The 20875-nt window shown below is 39.5% G+C and overlaps 1 protein-coding gene across 5 annotated transcripts in view; it reads right to left on the bottom strand.

Moving 5' to 3' along the window:
- The window catches only part of RAB11FIP2 (RAB11 family interacting protein 2), a 133487-nt gene that overhangs the window by 102649 nt on the left and 9963 nt on the right, over nucleotides 1-20875 (bottom strand). The window lies entirely within an intron of this gene.

The raw sequence follows: 20875 nt of genomic DNA, 5'->3' as shown, positions 1-20875 counted from the left end.
TACCTAGTGAGGTATTTTATAAAATTAAATTCTATAATGTTATTATTCATTTTATATACACACACTCACTTACCTTAGGCCTTCTGATATAAAACTATAGAGACTTAAGTAAATTTAGGTTGGGAAGACTACAGACTAAAAGAGTTGAAGCAATCTTTTAAAACAATTATTTCTATAGGTATTAGAAACATTAACCTTTAAATGTTATCCTATCAAGGAGAATGAATTCGGAGCTGTGTGAACCATTTCTGTCATTAATGAATTTCTAAGTAGCTGGTCTTCAAAATTTAAATACCCAAATGGACCAAAACAAAATGGATTTCTTGCATGCACAGAGGACGAAAACATCACAGCTGAATGCTATAATCGTTTTCTTCTTTGAAACATGTCCATTAGGAAGGGGACTGGAACCAAAAAGAAGCTAAACTTCAAAGCCATCTGGTGAGTAAATATTTCATCGTTGCTATTCAAGTTTAATTTTTACCCGGCACTTAAAGAGTTAGTAGCCGTTAGAACCACTACAAAGCATTACTGTCCTAGGAACCTTTTTATTCCAAGAAAAGACAAGACTTAACTGTAAAATATATATTTTTTCATTATCTGTGCTTTATCAGCCAAATAACTGGAATCCTTTGAAGAAATTCACGTTTAAAACTTCTGACTGTATGCACGAAGCGTGTGGACACTGAGGAGTATCTGCTATCACAAGTGCACACGTCCCCAGCTGTAAACCCACAGGGCGTGCAGGCATGTACAACCACCTCAAGAGAATGTCTCACACATCCAAGGTTTCATTTGTTATGACTAAGATCTGCAGTACTAGCTTCCAGAACCGAGTGCTGACCTTTTTTACCTAGAGCTCCTGTGGATGAATGTGGTATTTCAGCAGAGCTGGGTGACATGGTAGGGGAGACTGAAACACGTTTTAAATACCTACGGTGGCTGAGCCATTTTCTCACCCCCTGTGCCCTCACCGTCTTTATGGTGTTCTGTACGGTCCCAGACCAGAGCCACTGTACCGGCAAAGTCTCAAAAGCCTGACAGGAAAGTGCCTTAAAAGAAAACAAATACAAACCCCCAATACATTATCCTGTGGTACCCCTAGGCCTAGAGTGCCGGGGGGGCAGCTGATAACACGCACGGCTCTCAGCCTCCCTGATTTTCAGCCCAAGGAGGTCAACATCAGGGACCAGTGGCACTAATCTCTCCTTGCCCCGTGATCTCACAGCACGTTGGTCTCTAATAGGTCAAGAAACGCATCCTGCTGCATCTCTCTCCAACCAACTGTGACTTTCTCGAGGACAAACTGATTTACATTCAGTGTTAACGGCACACCGTACTGCTTACAGGCAGAGGAGTGCTTGAGGGCCCTGGAACCAGGTGGTGTGAACTCAAATCCTGGTTCTGCCCTCTACTTACTTGCCTTTGAGTGTGTCTGGGTTCCTTCCTCTGTAAAATGGGGATGGTAACAGGATCTACCATGTAAGACTGCTGGGAAGATTAAATGAGTTGAGCACATGTAAAACACTCAGCACAGCGGTTACCAGACAGAACATGTTCAGTAAATTATTTATTTAATAAACATCTGCAGAGCACTTAGAAAGTGCCAGATACTGTGCTAAGCACTTTACCAAAATTAACTCATTTAATCTTCCTAACCCTTAAGGTAGGTATGATCTTCATTTTCAAAAGAAGGAAATGAATCACAGAGAGGTCAGGTAGCTTGTGTGAGGTTGTCCAGTGGATGAGTGTTGAAGGCGACACGGTCCTAGACCTGTTTTCTGCTCACAGATCTACCTAGTGAGCACTGGCCGCACTGCTGAAGCCCTGAACACACAGGACACGTGGATTAATCTGATGTTTTGAGTAAGCACACAGGAGAGGTGCCCTCGTAGGGGGAGAGCACTCCTGAGAGTTAAATTCTTAGGCCACCCAGAGGAAGGAAACGTTCTACCGCAGCATTAGTCAAGGAAGGTCTACTAAGTCAAGGAAAAAGCAGAACTTAAAATTACATGACGGTTAGGTTCGGCAGGCCAGAGAAAGAGGACTCTGAAGACACATGCTGTCTGGGGCTGCCGGGCACGGAGGAGACTGGCTCACAGGCAGCAGGATGGGAAGGGTTGTCATGCAGAACATGAGGCTCTTAGAGCTGATCCACAGAGCAACAGGCCATTTTGGACAAATTTAATCTTCCATAAATGTTACTTAGATGTTTCGTATCTATCCTATCACATCCTTGAAGGATAAACAGTACTATGACTGTATAAATTTCATTATACGTCTCAGGAAGAAATTACTGAACTGAGAAATAGAAATGCTGCTATTTTATTTATTGTAATAAGAGTTCTGAAGGAACAGACATTTAGGACAAAAATTTTATCAAACTCACGAACCTAACCAAATGTACTACCCAACGGCTTTAGCCTACGGGACTAAAGTGAAACTCAGTGACAACCTGCAAAGTGTCTGAGAATTCTCAAGAATGGTCACAACTGTAAGGGCAAGAGGCATGGAGCAAAGCGAGCTCCAGCTCTTTGCCATCGTACCTGAGTGTAACCTAAGCTCGCCCGCACTCTCCAGCAGCCCAGTGCAGCGATCTGAGGCCAGGGCTCTGGTACTGGCCATGGAATCTAAAGGCAGAACCCCTCCCCTGTGTTCGGCTTTATATTCACAAACTGACGTGTCAAATACATGACCAGCTCAGTCATTCACAGCTGCTTTTTTTGATCTGTCCTTAAGTGTGAAAAAAAAGTTAACTGAACTGGATGAATTAGCTTGGGGAAAAATGTCTCTATCGAAGTGTGGCACCAATTTGTGCTATCTTCCTTTCTGGACTGCTTCCTCGTGTCAGACAAGATACTGAATAATGCAGTCTGCTCAACTGAGTTGTTGACAGGTTAAGGAAAATGGCGTTTTTAATCAGGTATAAAAATAAACATAGACATGCTCACACTGAAAAAGTCTACACAAATTTAAACTTCAGAATTCAAAAAAATTAATTTTTGAAATCAGAACTGTTTGGTGGCAGCAGAGGATTTCAAAGTAACTTTGAGACTGATAAAGATATTTTTAAATTCATATTTTTAAAAATAGTTTAAACTAATAAAATGCTTTACCTTAACATTCTGAAGTTTTTAGGTTTAATAAAAGCTTATTTTTTACCTTGTGATATTTCCAAATTTTAAAGAATTTTTCCTAGTAAACTCTAAATTTTAAAATTAACAGTACTCAAATGTATTTCAAGGAATCATTAGTATCTCTTCAATAACGTCACATTAATTTACTTTGAAGTTAGGATAAATACTGAGTAAGTAAATTGGTGAACCTTGAAACTGTCCTTCAATTTCTGCTATGGACTAGTCTCCCACAGATAAGCCAGAAAAGCAAACCAACATTTATAAAGGGATAAAACTGACCACTACAGAAATCACTAAAGCATTTACCAGTGCTCAGAGTTTTCTTCTATGTCCTTCCTTTTCTCCTTTTAAAACTCTTTTTGCTCTCTTTTGGAGCAAGAATACCTAAGAAAGGGAAGAGACTATAAACAGTGAAAAAGTCCGTCATGACAAAAAAAAAAAAAGCCCACAGAAGAACAAAGATCTATTAAAACTGATTAACTAGCTGCCTTGTCAGTATAAGACAATGCAAACTGTGTAAATTCCTAGCTCTAGGATTTTAAATCTTTCAAGGAGAAGTCACATAACAACACCTGAAGTTCTTTCCAAGGCATTTAAAAACAACTATTATTACATCTTCCATGATATCTCTTTCCAAGTCCTGTTACTGCTGGAATTATAAAGCTAGGTCCACTTTGGCCTACAACTTGACTCATTTTGTATTTAATAAGTCAATTCAAGTTACTTGCAAAATTCAGGACGTGTCCTGCTTGTCTGGGAGGTGGGGCAAAGAGCGAAAAGCAGAGTGGAGGAGTAACTTTCTTAAACACCATTCAATTTCTTATGGTGTATAGGAAATAAGTATAACTGTATCACAGAAGAACTTCGGACATTAATTCTTTTCAAAGGAGAGTATCCTACTGATCTTCTTGTTTAGCTGACAGAGTGGGCTCTGGAGACCTGGAGCTTCACTTTGGTGACAAATGTAGTTGACGGGGAGGGGTGTAAACTGAGAACTACAACATAATACAAAACCTTTAATGAGTCTGAAAAGAGGAAAAGAAAAATACACCATTTACAGCGAAGCGAGGGCAGAGAGTAATGACACCAGGCTAGCAACAGCTGGTATTGCTGGACTTTAACCGTGGCACCAGGCACCTTCCTGAGGACTCTGCATGTTAACCCACTGACCCCTTGAACAATCTTACAATGCGGATCAGAGAAGAGGAAACAGGCAGAGCAAATCCAGAAAGCTTGCTCAAGGTAACACAGTTACTAAGGGGCAGAGTCAGGATTCAAAGAAAAGCAGCCGGAGACCACCATCCAAGCTCTTTAGCCATAAACTGCACCTCTCCCACACCGGGGTTCAACGTCCTCAGCCCTACCGGGAGCTCAGAGACAGCTGGTTTCAAGGAGGCCAACACAATTTCCTGAGGATGCTTCCAGTCAGAATGACTAAGAAAAGTGCAAGACTCAGACAATCTTAAAGAGATAGAACACAGGCTGAAAAGCAACAGGTACTGCATTTTTTTTTTCCTGTTGGCCCCTCCAGCTCCATTCTGCCCCCCTCTCCACCCCAGAAGGCTGATCTCTGGAAAGGGTATCGCCCGGGTCCCCCTGCCCATTGGCTTCCAGTTGTGCTCTGCCCCTGGGAGGCACCCGCCAGAGACTGGAGGACGGAAAGAAAGGGAGACAGGGTATTATCCCAGCCCTGTCCTACCCACCTCTTCAGTCCCCCTGCTGCACTGCAGCTTCACCAGTAGCTTCTGTGCAGACAGCCACGGCTGCTCCTTCACACCTAAGCGTGGCAGAGTCCCTTCGAGATACTGCTGGGCCCTCGCGCTCTACTACCCCTTCCTTGGTGTCCTAACCCTAGCCACCCCTCTATACATGGTATCTTCACTACACTTTCTTCAAGTACTCGTTTCGAGTGTGTCATTTGTTTCCTGCTAGGACTTTAACTGATACAAGAATATATAATAAATGCCAAAAACTATTCACTTAATAACTTAAAATAGGAGAGAAAGAAAGGAAGCCAAAGAAAACGTGCAGTTCTGAAATGGTATAACTGAAGTGACTGGGGTTTGAAGAGTACCACTGCACGTTTCTACACGGCCTTCCAATTTATGACACATTTTCACACACGGCGCTCCTCTCAACTGAGCAACAGTAATCAGGAAGGTGGGGTGCGATCACTCACAGTAAGATCTCATACAGCTGAAATCCCATCTGACCCACCTCACCTTCCGGTTCTCCCACTCCCTCACCCCATCAGACCTGCTCTGTGCACCCCCACTGTCGTCCCACCTGTCTCCTAACCTGTCTGTATTTCCTCACCCGTCTCACCAGAGCACACTTACAGTCCATTACCCCGCAGATGTTCCACCACTTTCATTTTGCCCATCTCGCAGCCCTCCCAGCTCCCTCCCGAGTGACTCCTGCTGTCTTCCTGACTTCACTGCCTCACCTGCTATAACCTGAAACACATCCCCCCCCCACCACCGATACTCACTGCCAACAAACGATTTTCACTTAAGGTAACAGCCTCATTCTCTTTAACCTCTCAGCTCCCTTTGATGACTGTTCTTTCTGAGACGCTCCCCCTCTGTGATAATGTGGTGGCCTAAATTTTCTCCTACGTTTCTGATTACCTGTCTTCTTCCCCATTTCACCCTAGGTGGGAAACACTAGCTATTTCTTAACGTTCTGTTTTCAAACCTCTTTTTCCACTCTATCTTGGAAATCACTACTTCAACTGCCACCACTGTATGGATGGATGATTGCTAAATCTTTGATCTTCAACCACAATCACTTTATCCTTTGCAACACACCACCTTTACAAATGTCTGTTTCAAGTCTCAGACTGGATATCTTACCTGCACTTAACTTACCTCAAAGTTCTCCCAAACCAATCATCACCTTGACTTTTCTATTAGTTCTGTCTGTTTCTTCCTTCTGGTACAACCAGTCTCCTGGTAGCCTCAGAGGCACCCCTGACTCCAGACTCCAGCTTGTATGCCTCACCAATAAGCTGCCAGTTTTCTCCCCATTCAGGTTCTGGACATGGATCTCTCATTGTTTCCTCACTACTCATTTTCACAGCTACCTTTCTGCTCACAAGACCACATGAGCGCCTAGACTGTAACAGCCCAGACCACTGTAATTGCCTCCTCTCAGTCTCCGTCACTCCTCCTTTGTCCCATCCAGCCTATGCAACGTGGCTGGGTAGGACATTCTAAAGCTAAAGTCTAACCTCATTATTCTCCTGTCAAAATACTTCTGGCCTCCACCTTCCTCTGGGACAATAACAAAATCTTAGCCTGGCTTTCAAAGCCTACTGGGCTTGACGATATTTATCTTTCCAAACCTACTGCCCACCACCCAGTACCCAGGTACAACCTATTAAATTGCTCTAAATTTCAAATTTTATTTTTAATCAAGAAATAGAAACTTCACCACCTATTTCAAAGAATTAGGATTAAAAGGGAGTTAAAATGGAATGTTTTGAATGACAAAGTGCCATTCCAATGTCAGATATATGAACCTAGACACAGACCTTACATAAAAATCAACTCAAAATTGATCACAGACCCAAATGTAAAGCACAAAACTATAAAACTCCTAGAAGATAACACAGAGAAAATGTAGGTGATCTTGGGTATGGTAATAATTTTTCAGATACACCACCAAAGGCAAGATCCACGAAACAAAGAATTTATAAGCTGGACTTCATTAAAATTAAAAATTTCTGCTGTGAGAAAAACACTGTTAAATAGAATGAAAAGACAAGCCACAGACTGGGAGAAGATGTATGTAAAAGACATATCTGATAAAGGACTGTTACCCAAAATATACAAAGAACTCTTAGAACTAAACAATAAGAAAAAAAAATCCAATTTAAAAATGGGCCAAAGATCCCAACAGATATAAAGATATGCAGATGGCATTAGGCATAAAAAGGTGTTCCACATCATATGATATCAAGGAAAAGCAAATTAAAACGAGATACCACCAAACACCTACCGCCATGGCCAAAATCCGCAACACTGACACCACCTAATGCTGAAAAAGATATGGAGCAACAGGAACTTGTACCATAGGATCCAGCCATTGCACTCCATGGTATTTACCCAAAGGAGCTGAAATTTATGTCCACACAAAAACCTACACACCAATGTTTATAGAAGCTTTATTCATAACTGCCAAAACTTGCAAGCACCCAAGATGTCCTTCAGTAGGTAAATGGATAAACTAGTACATCCAGACAATGGAATATTATCCAGTGCTTAAAAAAAGAATGAACTCTCAAACCATGAAAAGACATGGAGGAACCTTAAATGCATATTACTTAGTGAAAGAAGCCAATCTGAAAAGGCTACAGACTGTATGATTCCAACTATATGACATTCTGGAAAAGGCAAAAACTATGGAGACAGTCAAAACATCAGCGGTTTCCAAGGGTTTGGGGGGAGGGACCAGTCAATAGGCAGAGCACAAAATATTTTTAGGCCAGTAGAAATACTCTGTATGATACTATAAAGATGAACGCACACCATTTTATTAATACATTTGTCAAAAGCCACAGAATATACCACACCAAGAGTGAGCCCTAATGTAAACTATGGACTACATATAATTATGACGTGTCAACGCAGGTCCATCAATTTCAGCAAACGTACCACTCTCGTGGGGAACGTTGCTAATGCGAGAGGCCATGTGTGTGCAGGCAAGATGTACACGGGAAATCTCACACCTTCCGCTCAATTCTGCTGTGATTTCAAACTGCTCTAAAAATGAATTTTTTTTAAAGTTTGCATTTTGGGTATCTATCCTAATCCCTGGCCTCCCCACCTCTTTCTACCACAAACTGCTTAAAGGAAGGAATGATATCTCCATCTTTTCAGTCCTAGCATCTGACATAGCACCTAGGGTACGGCAGATGCTTAACAAATGTATGCTGAAGAAATTAACAGCCAGTGCTTAATAAAAATTGGGCTAATAGTTGACTGAGTAAATCAACAGGTCAATACAGGTTTCAATAACAAGGTATCAAGTCCCCAAAGAACAGAGGATATCGTTCTTCTGAATAACAAAGATCACTTTTATCTAGACCTGACAGCATATTAATGGAATATTTTTCCATTCTTTTTAAGACAGAAAGAATTACTCTGATACTTAAAACTGCCAATATGAATTGAAATAAGTTTCAAATTGGTGACTTCTAATATAATCCATTCAACTAGCCAGTTTATCCAGTTTACCAACCAGGTCTACCAGTTTAGGTATTTGACCACAATATAGATTCAATTGAAAATTTTCTGGTAAATCCTGAAAACATTTATTCCATAGAGGTTCAATGTTAAAGGAGTTTAAAGAAATGTTCTTAATGATTCCTTTTATAAAAGCCCTAAAAAATGAAGTGTCCAAAGAGAGATTCCACTAGTAAACTCAACCCGTAGCACATTTCAATTATGTCTATTACACATGCAAATAGGGCTTAAGAGCCACAGTGCAACTCAATACTGCTTTTTTCCTTTCTGTTTTTTTTTTGGAGGGGGGAGTGAGTACCAAACCAAATTAATGCTATTAGAGATTAAAATACTCCATCATCTCTCCTGGGACTGGGCAGGCACACTAATACCGCGATGGCAAAACAGAACCTAATTCATAAATGTCTACGGGGATTAACAGTAATTTACTTATTATTATTCTCACAGGGTATCTTTTATGAGATCTCATAGGCAAGACAATTAGGAAATTGTGGTCGGTGACACCAAAGATCATGGACAGCAAATTCAGACCTAGCTGCTTTTCCATCATGAAATGGTAATGACGATACTGTTGAAGAAGTCCTAAAACTTGAAGACTGAAAGGTAGCCATGAAATTAAGGCATGTTTCATCAAGAATATCACATTCAATCAAGTTTAACTTACTATTTTCTCCCGGTGAAGAAAAGAAATGATTATTTAAAATACAGTCAATCAAACAATTCACAAATTTCCAAACATAATCTCTATGAATTCCCAAAATTCTCCATTTCTTGAAAACTAAGCTTCTCAAACCTTGTTCTCTTTAGTACCCCTGATCCATGAGAATAAATCTGACAACAAGCATAAAATTGCCTTGACATCTCAAGTTTAACTTAAAAATTCAGGTAGATTTTTACATTTTATTCCCTATGATAATTGTGCTTCTCTTAGTAGAAAAAGAATCTTTTCTCCTTAAATCTTTAGGAACCTTGTCACTCTGGGAAATTGTGCTGTGATTATCCTGTTGCTGCTCTCAGGAGACCCTGGTCCACTGTCTGCCATATATCCACTAGAGTCTATTTGAGGGTACGGGGGAGTGGAAAGCAAGTTCTGTTTACTTTGGAAGCCAAACAGTGACACTGGACAGAAGCGATGAGAACAAGGCACCAGGGCCCTTGACAGGGCCTGACGGAGCACAGGTTCTGTCTGCGACCAAGGCCAACCCAGCATCCTTGATCAGCCTTTTCCTATGAGGAGAGGTTGAGGACAACCTGGGCAGAGGTAACTCTTCCAGGAAGGTGGGGGGAGAAGCAAGTTGGCCCACAACACCCTTGGCCAAAAGTACCACAAGCTGGCTCTGTACCCAGGACAAAGCCAAGTTCTGGAAAAGAAGGCTTGGTGCCCTCTGGTCACCAGGAAGGCCTCCTATGTTCAAGGACACCCTGCAATGAGGCCCCTGGCCAGAAAGCAACTGCTTCCTCAACCTGTCATCTCTGCAGACCCTTCAAGGAGAGGCACTCAAGGCAACCAGACTTCCTGGGGCCCCTCCACTGGGTGACACAAACCCCAAACTCCTGTGTATCCTCCTTGGAAGCAGAGCTGTTGGGGTGACTGGGGGATTTCTGGCCATGCTACACCCTAGGCTGAAAAGCCCAGCCTTAAAACGTTCTTGGCAAGTAAGAGCTGGTTTCGCAGGGCTACAAAATTAACAAAATTTTACTAGAAAAGAATTTACTGTTTTGTGTAAAGATGCACTCTCCAGCCCCCTCCCCAAAATAGATAAGTATAATGATTTTACTGGAAATTATACATTATACTATCTCTCAGAACGTTGAGCTCGGAGACTACTCGAGTAGAATCTTATACTCTTGTTAAAAAACAAAGACAAAAGAGTGTACTTTCACTGACAAAGAAATGAAAGAGCCAACTTCTAAACCTTGGTTAGAAGGGATATACTACTACCTGTGTGAATTTCCTAAGGCAGAGACCCTTTTCACAAAGGGGACTCGGAGGGGTTTTTAGCAAGCGGCATTTATCCTTCTTACTATGATAGTTCTGAACAATTTAATTTGAACTCAGTCATGTGAGTTTATGAAAACCTCATCATGCTTTAAGGTAAAGCCACAGCTTAGGTATTTACCCTGCACTGTCCTTATTAATGCTATGCGATAATTTCTGAACACAGGATTTTATAGCAATACTGATTAGAATACCTTTGCCTTGAAAGTCATAAAATAAATTTTCTACTTAATACAGGGAATACTTTTACTTAATTTCAATGTGGCTTAGTTTATTTCATCAAAGATTATTACTGAACATACATCTTGAAAATAACTTTTATCCAGTTTACTGATTTCTACCAAATGTATTTCCTTTGTCAGTGAAAAACATGAGCTCGTAAGTTCTTCTATTTACGGTTTTTAAAGTTGAGAATATATTGTTACTTGTAAATAATTTCATTTAACTTATTTAAAGCAATTGTTACAGATTCTGTAGATGTTTTGTAATAAGATCATAGCAAGAGCTACCATTTCCAGGTTCACCATGTGGCAAACCTACCTTCAGCACTTCATGTGCCTTACATCATTTAATCTCTTCCACAACACCAAGGCTGTTATTCCAGTTTACAATAAGGCTTAGAAAGGCTAAGTAAGGTCATATGGCTATTCCAAAGACTCAAATCCAGACCTGAGTCCTAAACCTGAATTCTTAAACCTATCCTATACTCGCTTTAGGATATTCTACTATTACTATATTTAGATATTCTATTACTATATTTATACTTTCATTAACACTGAAAAATCCTCAGGTAGAAGTAGTTAATCAAATATACCTTCTGAATCAAATATTAAATTATGTTTGGTATGATTTCCATTTTAAACTTATTTGGGGCATTTAATTTCTTTTAAAGTGAAAAAATCTACATGAAACAATATATTGTACACCTCAAGTAAACAAAATATGTGATTAACCTGAACACCCCCTTTCCCACACCAGGCTCCATAACAAAGAGGTTGTTATACTTAACGCAGAGCTGCTGCAGGGCACTCACTAATTGGCTCCTGGTAGCCTAAAGTAGCAAACATACTTCCTCAGGAACCTACCAGGCAGGGAATGACAGACAAAGACTATAGCTCCAACTAGAAAAGCAATGGTAAAATTACTAAGTAGTTAGCAGACAACTAATGGTATAATAGTACACAGTCACAATTTATAAAACATTCCTTCAAAACGCATCTCACAATTTTTAAAATAAGCTTTCTTGCTATTTACTAAAACAATTGTCTATCTACTCATTCCCCAACGTAAAAAATCGTGTTCAATGGTCAGGAACAAAAGTTCAAAGGCCTCTTCCTTGAAGAAGCATTTCCCAATTCCTAGCAGGCTGTTCCTCTCCCTTCCGGCAGCAAATGCTGTGTTCAACATAGTTCACTCTGCCTGGATTACAGGTCACTGCTTACACATCCCGCTCCCTAGTTTATGAGGCTACTATTAACCTATGAATCTTATCTTCAACCCAACCACCCCTAGCCTTAGTAGAGTTTTACAAACATGTTTGTGAAAATAATTTTTTAAATTGGCAATTTGAATTAAGTTTTATCCTGGACAAGTTGATCCATGTAATTGCTATTTAAGTGGTATTAGCACTTTTGTCAGAAAGATACCTAAGCTTAAAATAAATATATAAAATACATAAAACATTTTTACTTGATATATAATATATTCAAAATAGTTATACAATACTGTAGTTTAATATTTATATTAATTCTTACACATTTACATTATAATTATTATCTGTCATATAATAATACTGAATCATATTTAACGCATCAAATAATCAGGTAACACTACCACCATATATTAAATATATAGAAACAGCACCCGTATTTTAAAAATTAAAGCTTTATTGCTATGAAGAAAGGTAACCACAGGTGATATGGTCACAGTAGTCCAAAAGGAAATGTTCTAAACATAGAAGCAGGAGGCCTGGAAAAGTGGTATACAGAAGTAAGGGAAAAGTATAAAAGAAAGAAGTTATTCTCTTAGTGAGAAGCTAACAAAAGGGGGCAAGGTTTGGTAAAGCCAAAAACCACTGGAGAGAAATACATGGAGTAATTACAGTGTTAAGGTGAACACATTTTAAATGCATTAAGTCCACAAGCAGTTACAGAAATTTGCATTCTTGTGTTCAAAGAAGCCAAAATATTTTCCAACTTTCAAAAACAAATTCTCAAGAACCGTTATTATGTTGATACTAACTTGCTTGTCTCAAATAACTCAAAACACATAATTCCTATTCTCTAAAAACAAAATTCTACAGTAAACAAGACAGCACCTCATTAAAATCACAAAAAAAGTAACCCTCTCCATCAAGACTGAAATGCCAAGTTTGACTCAAGACTACAGACCTGACATTGCTGTAATACAGTTTTTACAGTACTGTGATTCACCAAATTGAAGACACCGATTGAAGACACATCATTGGAATAATCCTCGTTTTTTCTTCTTTACTAGTCCCCCACCATCCCTCCGCTACACACACACACACACAAACAGAATGGTTAAATCCCATCTATATTAGCCCAGAAATGTATCTCAGACAGGTTCCCTTCTTCTCCATCCTGTCAAGTGACCTCCATCAACTCTCACCTCAACAATCACAGTAACTTCCCAACTTGTTCTCTTGCCCCAAAGCCTCCTCCCTGTTCCCACTCCTGGCCCCAGCAGACCCTCCCTCCATGCTATAGAGTTATCTAAGATATTATTACTCTGATCATGTCACAACCCAACTGAAAAGTCTTTCATAGTACCTCAATGCCTATACAATGTCCAGTCCTGAGCATGGAATTCAGACCTAATATTTACATGCCTGCTTTTATGAGCTCTAAGAGCAGGATTTATATCTTAATAACCTCTGCTGTCCTTGTCTATAGCAAGTATTGCTTTTATTAAAGTACTGCTGTTCATCCAAAAATAATGAAAATGAAAATATCAATTGATTATCAGATCTGAAATTCTGCAAAAGTCATACTGATGGCCTGGAGCAGCCACACATCGGAAGCAATGGAATGAATCAGACCTGCAGGGCTTTCTTCATATTCTTAATCTTCACAGTATAGCATGTTTATAATAAAGGTTTGCTGACTGGGAGTTTTCTGAACCAGAACTCGATTCATACCCCAACAATTTCAAATTTACACTGGAAATAATTAGACCAAGTATCTGAAATTGGGGCTCTCGAGTCTCAGACTTAAAGGTACCCTAAGAGCGTGACTGGAGGCACCTTTGCATATTATGTAAAAACCAAACTGAGGAAGGACAGTCTTCTCTCTGCCCTAGACCCTGACAGTCTTAAACTGGACAAGGAAAGTAGACTGCCAATTTGGAATAGACAATTTTAGCCAAGAGGCCACAGGTAAAAAGTAAATAATAAAAGTCTAAATTTGAATCACGTAATTTATGTCTCTCCAATGTATTGCTCTTAAAATATACATGTTCATTAATGGCAATTAACGAAGATTATTAATCTACATGTAACAAGCTTATCTGCTTGTTGATTTTACAGAGAAATAATCCTCTCAAATTCTATCTTAAAGCAAAAAATTTATATATGATTTACAAAAATTAGTGCACTAAGGTCATTGGAATATAATCTTAATACTCTCCTATCAGAAACTTCAAGAAGACTTACATACTACATCTTGTATTTGATCATATCATAACAACCTGTTCTCTTTAACTATTGGACTCGATATGTGTTATCCTGTGTCCAGTGCCTAAGAGCTCGTTAATTACCTAAACTATATCTCCATAGGTCTTGTTAATTACCCGTCTCCTGTCTCAGAGGACCTTGTTAATAACTTGTACAGTCTCTCTAAAGAGGTCCTAACAACACATTAAAATTAAAGATGCTTTTCTTTTAGCACCTGTCAAGTGCTGTAAATTGAGAAATTTTCACATCAGTTTATTAGCCTACAGTAGTTTTTGTGGATTTTTTTGGCTTGTTTTCTTCTCTCACAGATTGTCTGCGTATCTCAATCTCTCAGCTCAAAAGAATAATATTGATAATAACTTAGCAAAGTCTGTCTTTTTGTTAGAGCTTTTATTGTTTTCAATTTTGAAATCTATAAATATCAATTTGCATTAGTAAGTTAGCAAAAGGATGGCATGGTTGGTGTCTGCAAATTAACCCATGGGGAGATGTACCAATTAATGAGAACTATTATAATGAGTATTAGGATGACAAAGGGTAAAAAAGTTTCAAGTAGTATCTGGGGAGTTAAGCATAAAAGTTCTAGTTAGTGTTAAGGGAACTAATCACATCACATATTTCATGCTCCTAGTCATTGTTTCATTAGATACATTCTGTAAATCCCTGGGCACTAATGGATTAATGGCTCCAAAAATCATGTCAAGTTTTTGTTTTCTGTCTCATAAATGAAGCTACAAATCTTCAGCTCTGTAAAAGATTTACAGGCTGCTATGAATAACAGGGAGATTATCTTTAATATTAGACAAATAAGGATAAAAAATAAATATTGTTATTAAAGTAAACCTTATGCAGGATAAGTTTTGTTAAGCCAAAGACTGAGCTTTAAACTTACACAGGAAAAAAAAATTGTCCATAAGGAGCATTATAAAAGTGAAGGTTTTAAAACTATGAATAGGTCTTTTCTTTAGGATCATCTGTTTACTATAACTTTTTAAAATAAAAATATAAGTCTACAGTAAAGTCTTTTTTATGGACATACTATACAACTTCATAATAATGGTTACATGCTTAAAAGCCTATGGTGATTTTTGATTTGAGAAAATTAGAGACACATTTAAATATACATTCTAGATAACTAATTTTTTTGCAGCTTTTAGGAAAGGTATGGTACAATCATCACCGGAATTGATTAAAGAAAGCAGGGACGGAGGAAGGGAAAAGAGAAGTAGGTTAACCTGATCCGGAAAGGAAAAGGCATGCAAAAAAATCATGCAAAATTATAAAATATCAGTGATAAATATGAGATCGTCATCTCAGACACTATTTATGTACTGCCCTAAGAAGTATCTGTTTGGCCTAAGTTCAGAGCAAAGAAGTAGACAGGTTCTTCCACAGCAAATACTGCAAAAGGAAACATGTGCATACATGCTCTAATAAAATCAATGATACTAGGCATGTTATTATACAACATACCATTAAGTTCTCGTAGCGCAACTAGGAGTTTGCTACATGGTATATTCACAACTACGACAAGGCAGAAAATAATGAAGGGAAAGTGTGTTCTTTGTGCAGGTCATAAAGAGAAGGATGTTCCCAAAACAAAATTCTCTGGTAAAAATGTCTCCCTAAGGTCTTGCTCTCTGATGAGCTACCTCTAACATCAAACAACATTAGCTCATCCTACAGAGTATGCTTATATTATTGACTATATTTTTTTATATTTCAGAATAAGACATACACCACAAATGTTCTCCTTATATTAATGAACTCTCTTAATTAACCAGGAGGTATTCTTCAGTCCTAAACTGGAACCTCAGAAGAATATACCTCACAAATGAAGTCTCTCTTCAACTTATTATAGGTAGCACACAAACACAAGCATATTTTTAAAATGTTGTTCATCACTACTGATGCCTTGGTGTTAACTGAATCCTGAAAAACAATCCATCCACAGATGCCATAAATATTTAACAGGCAGACATTTCTGCCTGCTCTTCAATGCCTAAGTAAATTTAGATGTTTCTTAGCCATTCAACCAAACCCATACTCTTCTCCACACCCCTGTTTTAGTCAAGCCGATCTCCTCACTGATCCCTTTACTTAGTTAGAGCCCTGTAGACAAAGCTAATATGACTAAACTGTCCATTCAACTATGACTTTACCAGTACGACTCCTGATTCCTATTCATAAATAAGTACTTCCTGAACTTTTATGAAATAGATGATATAATTTAGATCAACAATTTTTAAGCCTGAGAATCAGCAGGAAGTTTTTTTTTCTTTAAATGTTGACTTTTATTTCAGGGCCTACTCACTGAAGATTCTAATTCAGTCTGAGGTAGGACCCAACAAACCATAGTTTAAAAAAAAAAAAAAATCCTCAGGTGCCCTCAATGATCAGCACTGCTGACATGCAGTGATCTAGGTGCTGCAGGCACCCACAAAAGAAGATTCAGCACAACTGTTCAGCAGTTGATACAGGTTAGTTGGGACAACTAAAACTGAGCCACAATGAACATCGTACGGCAATGATGTTCTATATCAGCAGAATTCCACAGAAGGGAACACTATGTTATCAATCAAAATAGGATTAAAGAGTTTTCAACATCAAGGATAGCTAGGCTTAGGACGCTCAGAGATGAGTGAAGAGTGCATTCCACAGCTGAGCCAAGGCATACAGTTGGCCAGGCTTACAGGGACAGCAGGGTAGAGAGGTGCAGTAAGGAATGAACTCATCTGGCACAGAAAGGTGAAGAATTGTAAAAGAAAAGTTGGGTAGTTAAGAAAAGCCTAAAATACAATAATCCTTGAAAATTAGGAACAAGAGTTTGGATCTGGTGTTGCATACCGTGGCTCTGGAAGGTTTCTGAATTAGGCTTTCTTAAAAAGAACAAGAGGCGCTATGGCCTCTGTGCCATAAATGATCAATAATAACGATGCTAAGTGCTATAATAACTAAATGCAAAAATCACAGGAACTTAACATTCTGAAAATTTATCATCCAAGACAAGGTTCAACAGTTATTGTTTCTCAGGCGGCCTTCCACGTGCTTTCAGGGACCCAGGTTGTCCCTATCTTATGGCTCTGCCCTTCTTAAAGACCTCCATCCAGCTAGTACAGGGTTCAGCAAACTATCTCTGTAAAAGGTCAAATAATAAATATTTTTGGCTTTGTAGGTCATACAGTCTCTGTCATAACTGCTCAACTCTACCATTATAGCACAAAAGCAGCCATAAACAAATGGGCGAACTGCACTCCAAGAAAACCTTATTTGCGAAAACAGGCAGCAAGCCAGATTTGGCAACCTTCAGCCTAGGGTATGGAGGAAGACACGCAACATGGAGGATGGTACAGGAGGTTTTCACGGGACAAGACCTGAAACTGGTATACAGTCAGTCATCCCTCGGTATCTGTGGGGTATTGGTTCTAGGACCCCAGGAGATTACTCAACTCTCTGGATGCTCAAGTCCCTTATATAAAATGGCATAGTATTTGCATGTAACCTACACACATCCTTCCCATATACTTCCCATATATATTTTAGTCACCTCTAGATTACTAACAACACCCGATACAATGTAAGTGCTATGTGAATACTGTAAATACAACGTAAATGCTATGTAAATAGCTGCCAGCATGCAGCAAATTCAAGTTTTACTTTCTGGAACTTTCTAGAATTTTTTCCCCCAAATATTTTCGACCCGAGATTGATTCCATGAATGCGGAACCTGGGGATATGGAGGGCCCACCGTACATCTCTTCCACTAAGTCTTCAATAAGCCAGAACCTGGGGCTTCCCTGGTGGCGCAGTGGTTGAGAATCCGCCCGCCGATGCAGGGGACGGGGGTTCGTGCCCCGGTCCGGAAAGACCCCACATGCCGCGGAGCGGCTGGGTCCGTGAGCCATGGCCGCTGAGCCTGCACGTCCGGAGCCTGTGCTCCGCAACGGGAGAGGCCACAACGGTGAGAGGCCCGCGTACCACAAAAAAAAAAAAAAAAAAAAAAAAGCCAGAACTTCGTCACATGTCCCCACCTAAGTGAATGGTCTAGCTGCGTCCCTGTAAAAAAGGGGAAATCTGGTTTGGTGAACAAACCCACCTATTTCTATTTTCCAGAGGGAAAATAACCCAGTATTAAAGAAGAACTGGTTGTGAACAAATTATTGAAAATGGTATATAACAAACATTCAGGAATATTTGTTTTTGGAAAGTTAATTACTGCTGATGCAAAAAAATCATTATTTTACAAACTGTAGGGTTAACCACATAACAAATTAGTTGATGCTGACTCTGCTAAACTACCTGTGATTTGTAATTAAAAAGCAAGAGGAACAGCAATTTTAAAATACAAACAACTCAATACCAATAGTAAATTAAGAAAACATTTTCCTGAAAATTATAAGAATCCCAGCTACCCTTTCACAAACATGTGTAGCAGGACTTCTACAGCACGCCACGTGTTAGTGTCCAGACTTCTCAGAACTGGCATCCAGGACACACACAATACAGTACGCTCACCACACCCAATTCAGTGTTCTCTGGGTCCACAGCTAAACCATGTTTCTTAACTGGCTGCACTCAGGTTGGGACATGACTGAGCGCTGCCCAATGGGACACACGTGGCAGTAATGGGTACCACTGCCAGGCCTGGCACATAAAGGCGTCCCACATATGATCCTCCACTCTCCCTCCCTGCTGCACGGCCTTGGAGGATGGGTGTTAAAGGGTGGCATCACAAGAAGGAAGGAGCCTGGTTCCTGAGCAACTGTGTGGAGCTGAGCAACAGCATGGAACACAGCCACTTCTTCCAGCCCAGCCCCGTCTCAGAGAATTCGACTGTGACAAGGAAAAATAAACTTTTACTGGAACGAACCAATGAGATCTGAAGTTGTTTATTGCAGCTGATAACCTATCCTAATTAATACAGAGTTCTTAACAAACTCCAGAAATATGTTAATTAGGATATGAATATTAAATTTTGGTAGTCCCTTAAAACTCACTGAGATTTCTAATCATGTTTAGTTGCATATAAAAATGCACACACCTGCCTTTATGGATCTTTTGTTGGTGTTAGCAGGTGTCTGTGTTAGCCCACACTGAGCGCGAAGCAGGAGACTAAGGGAATGAGAGAATGAAAGTAGCATTTTAGGAAATCCATCTGCTGTACCGTGTTCATTTATTCAAAAAATGCTTTCCAATACCAGCTACTTCCCATCATGCTGGAGATGAAGGGTTGAAAGATGAATGAAATGCAGGCCCTGTCCTCGTGTTGTTCATGGAAGCGAGAGGGAAAAAAAGTGGCTGGTCAAATTAGTGAACAATGAAATGTCCACAGAAAGGAAGATCTAAGTAAGAACATGCTGCAGCACAAGGAACAGATACCTCTTCCTACAAGAGTAAGAGAGGCTTCAAAGAAGTGGGGGTAGGTAAGAGGAAAGAGATTGAGAATTAATAACTGCAGGGAAAAGTGTTTCAAAGAGCCCTGCTCTTTGTTGAAGTAACCCAACAAAAAGCCTAACTCATTTCCTCTCTCAGTTTTATGTAGGACTATGGGATCTATTCCAAGAACAGAACGAAAATGCAGTAATTTTTGTGATTACTAGGTGATTTCTTCAGGTGGACTTTACTTACAAAGAAATAAAAACTCTAACTTTCAAGAAAGCGTTCGTTAGTATTTAAAATTTTTTTGGCATAAGTAAAATTCTCCGGTTGTAATCATACACATTTTTCACCCAGAGGGTAATAATATGGTTCCTGTGTACCTGCAATCACAGCAGAGACAGTTCACTAAAGAACAAAATCCAGTTCCACAGCTACATATTTTACCCTTCACTTTGTTCAGCATTCTCAAAAACATCAGTCACAAGTGTCCAGGAGAGGACTTCTCTGGTGGCGTAGTGGTTAAGAATCTGCCTGCCAATGCAGGGGACACAAGTTCAAGCCCTGGTCCGGGAAGATCCCACATTCTGTGGAGCAACTAAGCCCGTGCGCCACAACTACTGAGCCTGCACTCTAGAGCCCACGAGCCCACGTGCCACAACTACTGAAGCCCACGTGCCTAGAGCCCATGCTCCACAACAAGAAGCCACTACAATGAGAAGCCCACGCACCACAACAAAGAACAGCCCCCGCTTGCCACAACTAGAGAAAGCCCACGTGCAGCAACGAAGACCCAACACAGCCCCCAAAAATAAATTAATGAAAATAAACTTTTTTTAAAAAAAGAGTCCAGGAGACTCTGTAAATGGATCTATTCAGCGCTACAGAAAAAAATAATTCACAGCATGTGTCCTAGTGATGTGAGTCTATAGCTTCAAAAGTGCATTTGGTTTAGATGTTAAGGTGAGAAATCTAAAATGTCCCATATAACTGAGGAATGATACTGGGAGAATAAATATGAATAGACCAAACTACCTCAGACTATATCCTTCCTAATTCCACTCGAGATAAAGTTGCTTTCCAAAAATTTGAACTGCACTCTCTTCCGAGATCTATTTATATTCAATCCTTTTCTAATACTATTAATTAGACCTACCCCCTTATTGCAAATGTTTTACATTTATCACAAAGATGGTTTGTGACACAAAATGGAAGAGTAACTTCGCAGGAATCTACAAATGATTTTTCCCTTATAGCTGGCATCTCATGAATACGAAGAAGAGAAATTCTTAAAGTTAAAAAACCTATTGTTTTTCACATATTTGCAATCATTTTATACAAATATCATGAAACAGCTCTAATTTTGATACAATATTAATATTGAAGTAACCCAAAACAAAGCCCGAATTTCACAAAATGC

Source organism: Kogia breviceps, chromosome 2, assembly GCF_026419965.1.
Source record: "Kogia breviceps isolate mKogBre1 chromosome 2, mKogBre1 haplotype 1, whole genome shotgun sequence".
NCBI lineage: Eukaryota > Metazoa > Chordata > Mammalia > Artiodactyla > Physeteridae > Kogia > Kogia breviceps.
The sequence above is the reverse complement of the archived record's forward strand: the minus strand, read 5'-3'. Positions and strand labels throughout refer to the sequence as shown.